Genomic DNA, 5,789 nt, shown 5'->3' on the forward strand with positions numbered 1-5,789 from the left:
TGGTGCCAGACAGAATACGAGATGTAATTCTTCCAGTTTGTGGGTGATCTCAATTTGGCAGTGCACAAGACCATGGACAGATGTCAGCAAGGGAATGGGGTGGGAAATTGAAATGGGTGGCCACTGGGTGATTGCTGCTATTGCAGCAGACTGAGCAGAGGTTCTTAACGGGATGATCTCCCAGTTTGTGTCCATTCTCTAGTGCCTTTTATTTCATGGTTATCTTGATCTTTGTTGCACATGAGGGCAGAGGGGCCAAGGCAGATATGTGGGTAAAGGAGAATATAGAGGTGAGGGCCAAGGTGATGGTGGTAGAGGGGGAAGCCACATTTTTGCAGAAGGATAATCTGGAATGGAAAATCTCATCCTAAGACAGACATTAGGCTGACATGTCAACAATTACCCATTTACTCCCTCTTTTCACAATAGGAATACTGGATGCAGTAGATGACCCCTGCAGATACACAAGTGAGATGTTGGTTTATTTAGAAGGATTGTTTGGGACCCCAAATGGTGGTGCAGGAGGAATTGTGGGTGCAAGTGGAGCAACTTCTGTGGTCACGGGGGTAGGTGCCAAGGGGGCAATTAGTGGGATGGGAAGAGTGGATGAAGGAGTCACAGAGGTAGTGGTCCCTTTAGAAGTTGGAGAAGGAGGAGAAGGGAGATGTGTCTGGTGGTGGGATCGCATAGTAGGTGGTAGAAATAGAGAAGGATGATATATTGGATGCGGAGACTGGTAGGTAAGGACATGAGGAATCCTGTCTTTGTTGTGGAAGAGGGCAGAGGGACCAAGGGAGATGTGTGGGTAATGGAGAATATGCAGGTGAGGGCCAAGGTGATGGTGGTAGAGGGGGAAGCCACATTTTTGCAGAAGGAAGACATCTCTGATAATCTGGAATGGAAGACCTCATCCTCAGACAGACCTAACTAAGCTTACTACCTTTTGCAATTCTGATCACCCGAATTCCCAAACCAGGCTGTGATGCAACCAGTTAGTGCAACTGTAGAGGTTTGATAGAGTATCTCACAACCAAATCTCCTCAGACTTCATTGAAAATAGAGCCATTGGCATGCCTTTTCTCATGGTTGTCTCAATGTGTTATCTAATCATTGTTATAGATAACACTATTTTCAACACAGTTGACATCAAACTGACATGTCAACAGTTCCCTATTTTCTCCCTCTTTTCAGAAATAATGGGTCCACATTTACTTTTCTTCAATCTGCAAAAATAATCCCAGAATCTATAGAACTTGTCATCGAACCTAATCACAGGCTTAATTCATCATGGACCAGTTGAATGCAAAGTGAGGGAGACCACCCTTAAAATTTCATGTGGCAAAGACCATAGGTCGATAGGACCTAGGAGCAGAATTGGGCCATTCGGTCCACAGCAGGGGTGGCTAACCTTTTAATTTTTAATTTAGACATACAGCATGGTAACAGGCCATTTTAGCCCATGAGTACGTACCAGGGGTGGAGGTTAATTGGGTGTATGGACTTGTGAGATGAAATGGCCTGTTACCGTGCTGTTTGTCCAAGTTAAAAATTAAAAGATTTGCCACTCCTGGTCCATAGAGTCTGTTCTGCCATTTAAATCATGACTGATATACTTTGCTTCTCAATCCTATTCTCTTGTCTTCTGCTCATAACCTTTGATGCCCTGAATAATCAAGAACCTATCAATGCCCACTTTAAATCCACCCAATCACTTGGCTTCCACAGCTGTCTGTGTCAATAAATGCCACAGATTTACCATCATCTGGTTGAAGAATTTTCTCCTCATCTCTGTTCCCTTCATTTTGAGGCTGTGCCCTCTGGTCCAAGACTCTCTCACTGATGGAAACATCTCCTTCATTTCCACTGTTGAGCCCTTTCATTATTTGGTGGGTTTCAATGAGATGTCCCCTCATCCTCCAGTGAGTTCAGGCCTAGAGCCATTAACTGTTCCTCATAGGCTAACCTCTTATCTCTGGGATCATTCTCTTAAACCTCCTCCAGGCCCTTTCTAACACCAGCACATCCTTGTTTCTTCGATATGAGACCGAAAACAGCTCACAATACTTCAAATGTGGTCTCACCAATGCCTTGTAAAGCCTTAATATTACATCCTTGCTTTTATATTCCAGTCCTCTCAAAATGAATGCTACTATTGCATTTGCCTTCCTCAATACTGACTCAACCTTCAAGCTCATCTTCAGGGTGGCCTTTCTCAAACTTCTTTTGGCTATGGACCCCTTTGGATTCTGCTCAGTTTTTTGGGCCCCCTTCCATGTGAAACAGTCAAATTTAATTGGCTTCTTCCGTACTTCTCTCCTCCTGACTACATTAAAAATATTTTATATTTTCAGTCCATGTCCCCCTTAAATGTGCTGTGCCCCCCCCCCCCCCAGCCTGGGTACGAGGGTGGGAAGTTGTATGGGGAAGGGAAAACTAGGAAAACACAAACTAGTCCTCATCAAGGGGTTAGCAGTGGAAAGGGTAAAGAATTTCAAATTCTTGGGTGTTAACATCTCTGAAGATCTATCTTGGAGTGTTTATATCTGAGCTATCATGAAGAAGGCTCACCACCAGCTATACTTCATTAGGTGTTTGAGAAGATTTGGTATGTTCCAAATTTCTACAGGTGTACTATGGAGAGTATTTTGACTGGTTACATCACTGTCTGGTATGGGGGTGTTAATGCACAGGCCAGTTAAAGGTTACAGAGAGTTGAAAACTTGGTCAGCACCATCAAGGGCATTAGTCTTCACTCCATTAAGTGGCAGTGTCGCAAGAAAGCAACCTCTAACATCAAGGTCTCTCACCACCCAGGCCATGCCCCTTCTTACTGCTACCATCAGGAAGAGGTATAGGAGACTGAAGATGAACATCCAACAGTACAAAAACAGCTTCTTCCCCTCCGCCATCAGACTTCACTATTTCTCTTCTTTTGCACGAGCTTATTTGTTTTTTTTTTAAATGTAATTTTCAACAATTTTTGCACCTGTGACGCTGCATAAAATAACAAATTTTGTGACACATGTTCATGACAATAAATTCTGATTCTGATTCCACCATTTCCATCTCTTAGGACCCAGCACCAACCTGATTTTGCAGTCTCCTTGAAGTTCCCTATGGCCACCGTAATGTTGCCTTCCTTACATGCCTATATCCTGGCTACTATTTGGAGGTCTGTATATAACTCCCATCAGAGTCTTTTTACCCTTATAGTTTCTCAACTCTACCCATAAAGATACTACATCCTCTGATCCTATGCCCCTTCTCACTCAGGATTTGATTTCATTTTTACTCTCAGAACCACCTATCCCATTTGCCTCTCTCTTCAATAGGACGTGTTTAGCTCTCAGCTGTTATCCTCCTTCAGGATGTCCTATATGGCCACAATTTTACACCTGCCAATTTCCAACTGCACTTTAAGTTCATCTACATTGTTTCTTGCACTGCGTGTATTTCAATAAAATACCTTCACTCCCAGGGTTCATCACCCTTCCTCTCATATTTGTCTCCTAAATTTTTATACTTTTCTCAACTTTCTGTCTTATCTTTTATTCTGGAGACTTCATTCACCTCTCCTTCCCTTTAACTTTATCCATGCTTTTCCATTCTGTTGAACCCATGTGTTCGAGCGGTTTAAGTCTTACCTAGTTTCCTCCAAGGCCTGTCAAGCCAAAGCCTCCAAATCCCACTCACACATTGGGCCACTCCTGCAATCGCCACTCCACTTAAACTTCCCTTCTTTTTTCATCGGCTACAGTTAATTAGTTAATTTCAGTCACCTTTTACTTGCACTTTTAAAGTGACCAGCCACCCGCCGACCTCTCGTGGCTCTCACTTTAAATCCTGTGTCCTGTGAAGTGGAAGTAAACAGGAATCAAAACCAATGTTTAGAGTTGTATCTGGCAGAAAAGGATATAGTTTTGTTTGTTAGCTATCTCGCATGTTAGCAACAGGATGTCACAGAAGGAGTGTGGGCCCAACTACCTTCCCCCAATTACCTTCCTTTCATCACGTCAGACGTGAAAGTATTCACAGCAAAAGAAGCAGTCCTCGCAAAGGCAACATGTGTCATGGGGTGATAAGTGGAAAGTAACATCTGCATCACAAAGGCTCCCAGAAAAATGTCAGACACTGGATATCAAGGGTGGATACCTGGTCTTCTGACTCCTTGGAGCCAATCAGGGAAACGTCAGGAACAGGGTGGACTCCATTCTAATTGTTTAGATGAGGGTGTCTCCAAGAACTGCCAAGATAGTGGATTGGCATCCGACCTGTCCTCAGACACCATGTCCACCACTACCAAGGACAGGGGCTCATGGGGGCACCACCACCTGAAGGTGCCCATCCATGACACACACTATCCAGACTTAGAAATGATCAGCCTTTTATCATGGAGTTGTGGTGGTGTGAGCAGTGGAAGAAACACAGCCACCACGTTGAGGGTCATTAACGACTGATTTTATTCAATTTCAGCGCACCCCTATGAGGGCGGAATGAGCTCAGTCACCTGGTGCATTGTGACATCATAATCGCGGCCCAGGGTGTGCGCTGGAAGGGATGCTGGAGACAGAGAGAAACCTCTGATGACGCCATTTCCCCATGGCTGCCCCGCCACCTGGCGATACAAGCAGGGCCAGTTCACCATGAAAATGTGTGCTGCCACACAACCCCCTCCCCCAGAACCGGCTACGTGTCCTGTCGCTTTGGCGACTGGCCCTGGCGCTTGGGCGTGGCCGTCTGCTCCGGCTGTGATGTCCAGATGGGCCGTCTTCAGGCGGTTCACTGTAAAAGTTCCTCTCTTCCCCCAGCGTCCAGGGTGAAGGTTCTGCTGGACCAGTGCAAGACTTTGTATGGCCCCTCGTACAGTCGCTGTAGCGGTGCACCTTGTGGTCCAATCTGCACAAAAATGAACTGGGCCAAGTTGAACTCTTTGGGGTGATGAAACGGCCGGGTGCCGTGGCGTGCTGGTGGTCGGGGAGCAGGTTTTTGTCGGTGGTTGTGGTGTCAGGATCTGGGCCAAAAAACTCACCCAGCAGGGAACGCAGTGCGCCATAGACCATCTCCGCTGCTGAAGCCTGCAGGTCCTCCTTGGGTACCGTCTTAATTAGGGTGGAGGGTTTGGGGAATCGCTGAACAGCCGCTACCTTCTCCGGTGCTGGCGTGGCCCCAGCTGCCAAAATGGTGTGCCCCAGGAACTGGAGGGATTCCTTGCCGAACTGGCATTTGGCCATGTTGACCGTGAGGCCAAAGTCCACCAGCTGGGCAAAGAGTGTGTGGATGTGGGCTTTGTGTTCATTGCGGTTGATGTTATCCACCCTCGCTGCCGTATCTTGATCCAGAGCACTCACGACATGATAGAACATAATAGCTGGAAGGGATGCTAGAGTCAGAGAGAAACCTCTGACGACACCATTTCCCCATGACTGCCCCGCCACATGGTGATACAAGCAGGGCCAGTTCGCCATGAGGATGTGCGCCTCCACAGAGTCATGGAATATTGAGGGTATGCAGTGTGGAAGCATTGCCCCTGCTGAGAATCAACCACCCATTTGCTCTAATCCCACATGAGTTCCATTTTCTATTTAGTTTTAGTTTAATTTAACTTTATTTTTCACAAAATACCCAGCACAGTGATAAGGGTTCTTCTGCAAACAGTCTAACAGGTTTAACATTCACACAGCCTTGTAAACAATATAATTTAGAGTAAGGAATTATAATGAAAAAGAAGATCAATCAGCACCAAGCAAGGAAAATGTGAGTGGTCTGTTGTGGGGTTCACTAAGGAGCCT

This window comes from Narcine bancroftii, chromosome 5 (genome assembly GCF_036971445.1).
Source record: "Narcine bancroftii isolate sNarBan1 chromosome 5, sNarBan1.hap1, whole genome shotgun sequence".
Lineage (NCBI taxonomy): Eukaryota > Metazoa > Chordata > Chondrichthyes > Torpediniformes > Narcinidae > Narcine > Narcine bancroftii.